Below are 12,492 nucleotides of genomic sequence, written 5' to 3' on the forward strand. Positions count from 1 at the left end.
GTATCGTTAAATTGACAATACTAGATTGCTGCATTGACTATCTTCAATTTCGAATAAAAGTATTGTTAATTTAACCGTACTGTTTGGTTATATTCTCCATACTTGGTGTTTTGCTGTTTTAACGATTCTTACATGATGAAAAAAAAGTGATAATACCTCCTATCCTTAACAAAGTAACTATTTTCCTTTTTACATTTTAAAGATGCTCATTCTTTTGTGTTAACTTTTATAATCGGAGATGGTGAGCATTCTTAGTCGAAATGATTATCATTATTATCTCGCACGCTGAAAAAAAAGCGATGATACCCTCTATTTTAACGAAGTAACTATTTCCCTCTTTGCATTTTAAAGAATCTCATTATTTTATTTCAACTTTTACTATTGGAGATGGTAACCATTTTTGTCCATGATGATAACTATTACTATTTCATATGACAGAATTTACAAATTTTTCAGATATAACAAATGTTACTATCTAGTTAGTGACGATTACTGTCGGCAATAGTGAATATTACTGTACGAGAAAATAATGATTACTATAAAAGCATGAAAATGATTATCACATACGATAAGGTAATCATTACCAATTGCAAAATGGTAATAGCATTTTTTTCCAGCGTGTATATAGATTGCTATTATAGCAATCGAAATTGTTAATATATAGCAATCCGAATGGTTAATATAGCAATCCGTATTGTAAATATATCAATACTCATTATTAATGTTGCAATACGTATGGTCGTAGCGACCATCTATACAGATAGTTGATTAAACAAAATGTATTGGTAATCTAAACTTTACGCAAATAAAGTATTACTTTACTAACGATCTATGATTTTTTGAACTTTATATGGTTACTATAACTTAATAACGCTATGGCTCTATAGAACGCACCCCAAACTATGTAAAAAAACCACTACTTTCTTTCTCTTTTTGAAAATTTATTTTCTCAATTTTAAAGCCAAAAATTCACGAAAATTCGAAAATTATCGGGCTTAGACATACTTGCAGCAACTTGAGGGGCCTTGTCACAGTATTTTATGTTATTACGCGATAGTACGCACCCCAAAATATGTAAGAAACCATATACCTGAAGTTCGCAACGTTTTTCGACAATGAAAATGAAAAAAAATACAATCACAAAAAATGGCCGCCTTACTTCCTTCTTTTTTTTTAATATTGTTTATCGTGACAACAAAAACGTAAAAAAACATCGCAGTCACCCCCTGTGCTCCGGAACTACCCCTAAGACCTACCCTAAATTTATCAAAATTTATTTACCTCAGATCGAGGTCGCCTTACTCGCTGGAATTTTATTATATTGTTGATTGCGACATAAAAAACTTGTAGAAAAATTACGATAAACAACATAATAAAAATCCAGCGAGTAAGGTGACCTCGATCGGGGATAAATAAATTTTGATAACTTTCGGGTAGGGTTTAGGGGTAGTTCCGGTGCAACGGGGGTGGTCGCGATTTTTTTATAAATTTTTGTTGTCACTATAAACAACATAAAAAAATCCAGCGATTAAGGCGACCTCGATCTGGGGTAAAGAAATTTTGATAACTTTAGGGTAGGTGTTAGGGGTTGTTCCGGAGCACAGAGGGTGGCTGCGATTTTTTATTACGTTTTTGTTGTCGCGATGAACAATATTAATAGAAACCAGAAAGTAAAGCGACCTTTTTTTATGATTTTAGTTTTTTTTATTTTCGTTGTCAAAAAAAGTTGCGAACTTCAGATACATCTTACAGCAATTTTTAACTTCCCGCCAAGAAAATTGCAAATTTTCAAAAATTCGGGAAGTTATTGGTTTCAGTCCGATTCTCGAAAATTAAATTTCTAAGAGATCTTGACGTTTTGAGAAGAAAAAAATTGAGTTTGATCGGCAGGGCTCGTTCAGAGATATTCCAAAAATAGACTTCCAAAAATGTTTTTTTTTGGATAACTTTTTATGTACCCGATGGATTGATTCCAAAATCAACTGGGCTCTGAAGTTTCATACGCTGCGTCGAATGCCATTTCAAACATTAAAATCAGTTAATTCGTTCAAGAGAAACCGTTGTCGAAAGAATTAGAAGAAAAACATTTTTTTCGTATTCTCAAAATTTTTCAAAAACGACTCAATAAATCAATTTCAAAATCTGATCAGTTGTAGAACTCAATAAAACGCGTCGATTGCCACCTTAACCGTCTTAATCGGTTTATTTGTTCGGGAGATATCGTTTGAGAAAAAATTATAAAAAACGTTTTTTTTTTTTTCGAAAACAAAAAGATACAAAAGTATTTTCGAGCTCGAAATATGCGGGAAGTTTTACAGCTGGCCCGCAGGGTCAACCGACAGACCAAATTTTTTTGCAGTGTAGCCATATGTTACGATCTTAATAAGTATTTCATATCTAAAATCACGTAGATTTAAACTTTTTAAGAATCGTACGAAAAACAATTCTCTGGCGAGAAACTCTATAACTCTCAAAGTTTTATCTCACGGAAGCTTTTGATTCTCAATTAGAACGAACTTTCCAGACATGTGAATTAAAATAAGAAGAAAGAAATATTATTTTATCGAAATGACATTGATTTGTTTGTACATGTCATAACTTTTTGTACATCATTTTATACACAACAAAAATATTTCTTTTATATTTTTTATCGAGAGAGAAAATTAGGGCATTCTAACGCTAGTATGCAGTTGTCTACACAAGCTGAAGGCTTATTTTCGTTGCCTGGTATAGACATTTTGTACTACCAGAATTTGAAGTTTCAAAATTAAAAACCAAATCGTTTTGTATACGGAGTAATAGGAAATTTATTTTTTTTAGTAGAGTGATTTGGAAGCGATGTAAATTTTATTTAAATCCATAGTCATTCCGATCTGGAGTTTTAATGTCAAAGTTAATAACCCTCCGAGTAAATTTCACTCCGAAGAAATGAAAGAAATGAAAAATTATCCGCTTCGGATTTAATCCGGGTCACTCCGTAAATTTTTCACAGTGTAAATTTATACCTATGTAATCAATCTTAAACTCTAAACAACAGTTTATTTTTAAGTTGTAAATAATTAAAAAAAAAAAAAAAATATGAAAATAGACGGAGAATAACGAGCTTGTAACAGGAAGTTGAGTCGCCAAAAAATTATTATGCTTCATTACAAAAAATATTATACACTTAAAACATATTAATAAATTGTAATGAATATTATTTGTCTAAATTAGGAACTATAGTAGAGAATAAAAAATTTCTAGAAACTCACAATAATAATCAGAGTGCAGCATAATAATTTTTTGATGACTCAACTTCTTGTTTCAAGTTTGATCGACAGCATAACAAAAATTCGCACATTTTTAGTCTTTATTTTCTTCCGTGAATTTTCGTAAAATTTCTGTAGAGATAATTTAAATTTATGAATCGATCTGAACGATTCCCGCGGTAATCTAGAAGTCTTATAATGACAAAGACCTAACATTATTTTTGAATCAACCAGACATATATATATTATAAAATATTCGCGGGAAATCAGATAAACTTTATTCTTTAAATTTTTCATCGGCGATATCTCTAGAGCAAATAGCCCAATTTACACGAATCTTACGACACTCGACGAAGTTTCCTGAGCTTTATATCTGATTAGATTTTCCAATCAATAAGTTCAATAGTTTCCAAGTTTTTTACAGAAAACATTTTTTCAAAAATTTTATCTTGGGCATAACTCATAATTTCCATTGAAAGCTCGGTTGTCAAAAATCGAACTTAAATCAATAACTTTCATTTTTATTAAAATTTTCAATTTTCTTGGCAGAAAGTTCAAAAGGAATCACGACAATAGATAAAACTAAAAGTTATTATTTTAATTAAAGTTTTTAAGTCTCTTATAGTTTTAGAGATTTACGGATTTGAAATTTATCCAAGCGTAACATATCCAAAGTAATACTCATTGGGTTAAAGTGGAATTTCAAAAGCATATTATTTGAGATCTTCAACTCTGAAAGTAGTTTTAAACTTTATAAAGTAGCCGAAAACATTATTGCAAATATGTGGTACGACAAATAACATTATGTAAATTCGTACTGATGTCTGTTCGTAACTAAAATTAGATTCAAGAATTTCAAAATAAGAAGATGACAGTAAATTCGTATTTTATGCAATACATTCACCAACTATGTTAATTTTTAAACCCTAACGAATTTATTTACTAAATTTTTATTAAATAAGTTTTTGCTGTAAAACTAACAATAAAAATCAGTAAAAAATATTTACATAAATAGATAATGAAACACCCACTTATGATAACGTTTAGATCGTGTTATTGTCAATAAAACATAAGTTATAGATATTTATATAAATATAATAAGTTTGGAATTTTATATCTCGGCAATGGTTCATTGTACAGATAAGATCAGGATACAATTTCGTAGGAAATTAAATGCTCTACAAAAAAGTCTCTTATCATTTTTGAATAAATCCATGTTCAAAAGTTATTAGAGCTTAAAGTCAAATTTATAGTAAATTTCGAGATCTTTAAACTTTTCCCGCGAAAATTTAAAAATAATAACAAAATGACGTAAAATCTTTTTTCTACGCAATTTTATTTCTTAAAAATTATTTCTGATAAATTTTTCCTTGCCCTAAGAAAACTTTCATCGCCCGAAAATTTTTTTTCAATTTATAATGCAAAACATTTCTTGGGAATAGTAAAAATTTTTTGCCCCAAGAAATCTTTTTTTCCTCTGTATGAATGATTTTCTCAAGTACATAAAAACATGAAAAAATATCGGGTGTGAAACTTTTTATTATTTCCAAACAATGCCGACTAGAAGTATACGTATCTTTTCCTAAAACTTGTGATCTTCGAGCCCTTCGGGGTCGATGAGATAATATTTTTTTTGTACAATCACCAGAGAGTAGTATAGATTATAAACGCATGCGCGTCACCAAAGTTTTTACGTCAAAATAGAATGAGTTTACTTGCAGAGATCGCAGTACCGCGTGAAACGGCTACTAAACAGTAGGATTTGCTCTGCACGATGATCTTAATTAACTAGGAAACTCGGTAAAATTCTAGTCAATCAGTGAAAATAATTTTATTTTTAAATTAACGAAGTTTTCAAAAAAGTTTCTAAAAATTTTATTCAAATTTTCTTTTGTTTTTTTTATTGTCATTTTTGAAAATTTTTTCAAATTTGGTGCAGTGAAAATGATTTTACGCAACATAAAAAAATATAAAATTAAATTTCAATATATTTTAAGTTTTGGAACAATCTTTTGATTCAATTACATTTGCTTCCATTTGAGTGCATATTATTATTAAAGTGTTGAAAAAATAATTGAACTTGTGCCAAAAGTTCTATTATTGATTGACTTATATATTTAAAATATATACTTTAATAGTTGAAGTTAATTGCAACGATACTATGATGCAAAACATCATATACAAATAAATACAACATTGAAAACAAAATTTATTTATAAGACTACTTATATATCAAAGTACGTAAGTTTATTCTGAATGAGTACTTGGCTTTCATCGTGATAATAAATTTTAAGAAAAGTTTATTATTTTGAAATAAAATAAAAAAATTTTGAGTAAAATTCAGTATTTGTGTTTTATAAAATTCAATGTAAATAAAGATTCTTAATTTGGATTTAGTTAATAAGATTTTCTGTCATAGAACAATGAAACGTAATTGGAAATGAACAGTGAAACCAATTAAGTAAAAAAAAATATTTACTGAAGAAAGAATTAAAATTATTTATGTTGATATTTAAATTTATTTGCGACTGATAAAATTATTCATAAAAAATTAAATGAAAAAAAGGCTCGATTTCCATAACTGCTTTGAGTTTTTAATCTATTTGATTGCATTGCGATTCATTAAAAACATTTTATGTGTATAATTATTTGATAAAAGTTAAATTTGTATAATTGTATCCTATAATTATTATTATCATCAAGATAATATCTAAATTGATAAGAATTAAAAACTAATTATTATTTAATAAAATAGTTAAAATAAAAATAAATTATTTATCAATAGAGAAATTTTAATACGAAATTTTTTAACACTAAAAAATTGGAAATGAATTCGAATTTTGTTTTCAATTCGTATGCACTCAGAATTATGAAGTTAACAAAAAAAAATCAGTCTGAATGAGGAGTAAATAGGGAGTTTATTTTTTCAGCTGAGTAATTTCGGAGTGTTCTGGATTTTATTTAAATTTGCATTCACCCCTTTTCGGAGTTTTAATATTAAAATAAACTTCTTTTAAAAGTGAATTTTACTCCAAATCAGATTTTCAATATTAAATTAAACTCCCATTCGGAGTAAATTTCACCCGCTTTGGATTTACTCCAGATTTACTCCAAGTTCATATCGCTAATTTTTCATACTGTAAAAAATCGGAAGTGAATTCGGAATGATTACAGATCTTATCTCAATTTTAATTCACTCTGTCACTCAGAGTTTTTAAAAAAATCACTCCGCATAAAGAGTAAATAGGAAGTTTGTCTTTTCAACGGCGTGATTTCAGAGGAATCTAAATTTCATATCAATCCGCATTCACTCCGATTCGGAGATTTTATATTAAATCAAACCCCTTCGGAGTAAATTTTACTCCGAAGAGATTAAATAAATAAACCGTCATCCGTTACGCATTTACTCCACGTTCACTCCGTTAATTTTTTACTGTCTATATATACTAGGAAGTTAAAATACTTTACTAAAAAAAAAAAATATAAATACAAACTTTTTTATTCCCATCGGAAATTCAACTTCAACAACTTTTATAAAGTGATGATGAAAATGAATGTTATGTCCTGATAAGTATTAATATTAACGCTGTTAACGTTTCTAATTGGTAACTTTATACGGAATGAACAAATATAGAAAAAAAAAAAAAACAAGTTATATTCATCTTAAATAAATTAACATATTATGTTCGTTTATGTCTGTTTACATCAACATTCTATAAATGACGAAAGCACTTGTATCTGTATGACATTCAAACTATCTAACTTTTAAATAGTTTGTACTGTGTATGACATTCATCTGAAAATCATAACATGTGTAGTTATTTGAGATCGTAATAAAATAGTTTTATTTATTGAGTAAATATATGAACAGTATTTATCACACTTAAATATTGTTTATTATCACAATCATGTCCGTATATGTACATATATAATTAATGTATGCGACTTTACTATTTTTGTATTATTACTGGGAGGTGATAAGATACTACAAAGTTACCATAAATTTAGTTCATTTGTCATATATTAGATTTATAACTTATTTTGACATATAATATGGTGTATTTCCGTTCATAGAATATTTGAACCATGAAAAAACTATAGCCTGTTATACAAAATGTGTCAGTAACAAACAAGCCTTGTTCTATTAAAATAATCCATATAGGAATCTAGCGTAGATTTAATTTCCTGTTGAAATTCACGTTATGCTAAACGTTTGCTCAGGAATTGTAATTGGATTTCAATCTCGATTTTCTTATAGCGTTTTCCGATATAATTCCACTCTCTAAAAACGATTTAGTGAAAATCACGTGACAATCACTATTTGGCAGTGAATAGTCACTTATTGCGAGATAAAAGTATACCACTGTTTGAATTAGTGACATACTTTTCACTAGCAAACAGTGAATAGTCACTATTTTCAGTTTCGAATTTAGGAGAGTATCTGAAAATAAAAAAAAAATTAATGCCATTTTGGAAAAACAAAAATACTAATAATTATTAGTGTAATTCTTTATGATAAGATAATTTTTTAATACAGGTAATAAAAACTTTTTTGTAACTCATGGTAAAAAAGCACGTCTTTGATTGGTTAAAAATGACACTACAAAGAATATATATCACGAAGAATGTCCACATTGTTCGTGAAAAATATAAGAAATCTACACTTTTTATATATATATTAATATACTATTTATTAGTCAATAAACGCGCCGTGCTTAAAAAATCCGATAAATTCTTATAGCTGTATGTATAAGGCCCTATACTTAACTATAGCACTTCTCATAGAACTCATTCATTCTTATAAAATTTCTATAGGAATCTATGAGGATCTATTGGATTCTATGAGATTTTCTAAACAGGGCGATCCAACAGAAAACCCAATAAACAGCCGTTTCGAGTTAAGATAACGAAAAGTCCAAGACTATGGAAAATCATCTTACTGTATTTAATTATAATGTACAATTAACTATATGAACCTTGACTCGAAACTCTAGTTACTTTTGATGAGTATCAATATATTGAAAACAATAAAAATCATTTTTAAATACTATCGAAATCGATTAAATTATACATAGTTGTCACTATTATTATTTAATAATCTTTTGCATCAGAAATGATACATGAATTAATTTCATATTAAGATGATTAAATATTATTTTAGGTTAATTAAAAAATTAAATTTAATGTAGTGTCCTTTCTTACCACTAAAAGACACTTTTTCTTACCATTGGATGCAAAAACTATTAAAACGGATGTTGGCAACACTCGTCTAACGGCTTGTGAAGCAATCACACTCGTTGTCGAAAGCACCTTCCACTCAATGAGTTAATATATTATCGTAATTGATGAGAAACCACGTTCACAAGATTTTATCTGGGATTTTTCGTGTGTAAAAATCTGAATTACTTTTGCACAATTTACGCATTTGAAAACTGAATTATTTTTGTCCCTTTTATTGACCATAGAAGTATAAATAAATTTGAGATAGAAAACATTGTTTGGATGGTTAATTAGTGATCCTAGAAATTAAATGCATTGAAAATCCTTAGTAATAAAAGTAATAATAATTTTTTTACTTTTTTTTCACATTGGCTGAAAATATCTTAGATAAACTGAGTAAGAAATTCAGTAACCCACAATTCCTTACATGGATTTATCTTACACAGATAAATTTTCTCGTTTCAAATGCTACGGTCTCAAGTTAACAACAGATTGAACTGGGTTTTTTTTTTACTTTATTTTATTTCAGGATTACTTATAATAAAATAAGCACTTGAAAACATGAATAGTTACAGTAAAAAAACAATTGACGTCTTAGTTTAGGTGTTTTAATTACTGTAACCCAACTCAAAATTTATCTAAGTGCGGCATAATTATTGTGATGTTTAATTCTTTTTTATTGTAACTTTTAAATATTTTTATTTAAATTTGCGTAATGTGGCCAATAATCCAGCGTTAGTATGAGATCATAGCAGTTGAAAGAAAAATTTATCCGCGTCGAAATCCAGCTACACATATGCCAAAAAAAACCTAAAGTTTTCGTATGAATTTTCTAGTGAAGAATTACAGATACCCACAGTACAGTTTTTCCATGGATTTCTGTATAACAAAAGTTTATTTCATGATTTTATTCATGGATCCTTTTATATTTTTATACGCTTCCTTTTCGCTTTCTCTCCGGATAAATATACGGGGAAAATATATATATACAATTCCTCATACATTTATTTAACAGAGCGAACATTAATGAGCAGCAATTAAAGAATAATAATCAAAAAAAATTTTTTTTTATTCTAATAATTCACAAGTAACTTTTAATTTTTTAAATTCTATTGATTTATCATAATACTCGCAGAGCCAACCCTTAAAAGCATTGTAGTGCTTTATGTATATTATATATAATATACTGAAAGTATTAAGAAATCATGAAAGTACAGATTCATGAATATTTAAATAAATTTCGATGACAAGAAGAGAGATATATAGAGTGGTTTGTTTCAAAAATAACATTATTCGAATTTAAATATTTCACTCAATATGAAACATCTTGAATTTACATTCTATTATTTGAATTGATTTTTGTACCTTTATATTAATTTATATTATGTTGAAAGTTAAATATTTCTGTAAAAGGTCGAAAGATGATTGAAATTGTCTTCCAAAACGAATGTTATTTTTATGAAAATAATACAATAGAAACAGAATATTGAAAATAAAGTAATGAAAAGCTGTCAGTAAAAAATCTAGCACTGCGTTTTTCTGCAACAACAATAATACGTTTTTGTATCTTTCAAATTTTAAAGTGAGTTTAGTATTCTACGGAGGATATTTTTTTAATGGGTGGTCTATTGTCAATTGCAAGACGAATCATCTAAATTACTGGCTTCGCTCGGGAGATAGCGATTATTTACTTGTATAAAACACACATGCACATTACACTCATGTCACCTAAAAAATATCTGAGTAACCTAAAAATGTCTGCGTTTGTTAAGAAATTCAAATTTCTCAGGAATACAAATGATCGTGATTAGAACATTGAATAAAATATGCAAATCAAATTTTCTAATTAAGTAAATTAATGAATATATTATTTCCCCCAATCTTAGTAGAATACTCCTTAATTTATTTTACAACTTTGTTCATTAGTTAATATATTTATGTTTAAATTATATATAAAGTCTACTACTGTAAAGGAAACAAAGCTTTTAGAAATTAAGGTTCCGTTACTGAAAATATTATGGCAGGCAAATAGATAACGAACATTTTTTTTTATTTTGAACAAACAAATTTGAATTATTCGTTAGTTTTCGAATTTGAATATTTTATTCGAATTTCGAGTTTCTAACTCAGGTACAATCAATTACTAAATAGAGTACGGGCGGGTAATAAGGCCTAGCTAAGGGAGATTTTGAATAGAATCGAAAATATCGCATTTAATTATTGAAATGTATCATTAATCTTTATTTCAATACATTGGCCATAAAATGTGATGAAGTAATGATAATTTTTACCATAAACAATCAAAAAATTATATTTTCACAAAAACCATGCGAATAGGCCTTATTTTACTACGGTAGGGTAATAAGGTCTACGGGTTAAACAAACTGAAATAGTTTAACTATACTTAATGAAATTGGTATTAGAGATGAATCATCACTTAAATTTAGCAACAATACTTTTTAAGAATCAGAAGACTAGATTGTTTTGCTCAACATCACTTGAAACTATCAGTATTCTTTGTACGAGTCAGACTTTTTTTTTTTTCATACATTCTTTTGCAAGACTCTATGCAAGACTCTTCTACTAGAGTAGCCTTTAGCGAAGGTGATTATTTTAAATATGATTTCTGTCACTTAGGCCTTATTACCCGTGGGTACCTTAATTAACCGAAAATTATGATTTTTCTAACAATTAAAAAATTTACGAACAATAAAAAAAATTTAATAATTTTTGAGTCTTGCGAATAATTCGAAATATAACGAAGAATGCGATTCGATACGAATTATTGTGTAGCTGAAAATCGGAACGTTTTTCTTGCAATCAAAATGAAAAAAATTTATGTAATTCGACTGCAAGGGTAATAGGCGGTAGCCTGCAAGTTAACTGACATACGAGTACCCATGTAAAACATCTCAGAAATCTAGATCCAGTAAATTTTTTACTTTTCCTTTCGTTTTTTTATTTTCATTCCGCAAAAAACGTTTCGATTTTCAGGTACATGAATAATTCATAAGCTATATAAAATTATTAGCACATTCCGAATTTCTACAAATATTCGTGTGCTTTTTCTAGATTATTTTTTTAAATAATGTTTTTTTTTTTTTTTTTGTTTAATAAACTAGAACTTTTATATTACCTCGGAAACACCAAAAATATAAAATGCCATATAACATGTAATATGTTTTATCTTATCGAAAAAAAAGAATCAGCCGACGAAAAATATTTATTACTCTATATAATGTGTCATACCCCCAAAAAAGAAATTTATTCTTGTAAACCTTTAACTCGGTCGAAATTTTTCATGGTTAAGTATATGATTTTATTTTGCACACATGAACTCTCTTTTAGTTGACATACTATTATGATACATACTTATCAATAATAATGCATTAGTTTCTTAGTCTTTTATTTATTATATTCCTCTTCAATAAAACTATATTAATATCAACTTTCATTCTAGTAATATATAAATAATATATTTTTTTATTCAGTCAAGTTTCCTCGTCATATGAAATTAAATAAAAGTATTACAGTTTTTTATTTCACTTTAATTTCGTTGACGGGTTTCACTTACGATTATGATTATTTTAAATAAAACATTTTTGTTATTTCCATTCTTTAAATTTTTCATGCCTGTCTCGACCTTTTTCTTTTCTTTTTAATCTGACATTAACAAAATTATGATAATAGTAATAAATAATATTTTACTTTTGTTTCCAACAACTGACGCCGGTAGCCAAGCATGTAAATTGTCAAACTTTTTTCTGCACGATAATTTTTTCTATATATATATAATACAATTTACAAGCCGAGTCAACTGAACCAAAAATAATCTTTTAACTGAAAGTTATAATTTCAACATAACTATACTTTATCCGATTGAAAAACGAATCTTAAATTAACCAATTTGGTACCCAAAGGCCTCATTCTACCACATTTACTAATTATCAGAAAAAAATCAATGCCCGTGGGAATGTTGATGATTAGAAACAAAACAAGGAATTTTAATTCTAGCTCATTATTC

At 27.7% G+C, this 12,492-nt stretch overlaps 1 protein-coding gene across 3 annotated transcripts in view; it reads left to right on the forward strand.

The window, feature by feature from the left end:
* Nucleotides 1-12,492, forward strand: part of LOC103575969 (trissin receptor) — a 40,280-nt gene that overhangs the window by 4,648 nt on the left and 23,140 nt on the right. For 2 of the 3 annotated variants that reach the window (XM_014443687.1, XM_008555980.2), the window contains exon 1: nt 4,994-5,485. The exons of the other annotated variant lie outside the window; for it this stretch is intronic. The gene's annotated coding sequence lies outside the window, so the exon portion shown is untranslated. Of the gene's footprint in view, nt 1-4,993; nt 5,486-12,492 lie in introns of those variants that run through there. 3 annotated transcript variants of the gene reach the window in all.

Source organism: Microplitis demolitor, chromosome 5 (genome assembly GCF_026212275.2).
Source record: "Microplitis demolitor isolate Queensland-Clemson2020A chromosome 5, iyMicDemo2.1a, whole genome shotgun sequence".
In the NCBI taxonomy this organism is placed as follows: Eukaryota; Metazoa; Arthropoda; class Insecta; order Hymenoptera; family Braconidae; genus Microplitis; species Microplitis demolitor.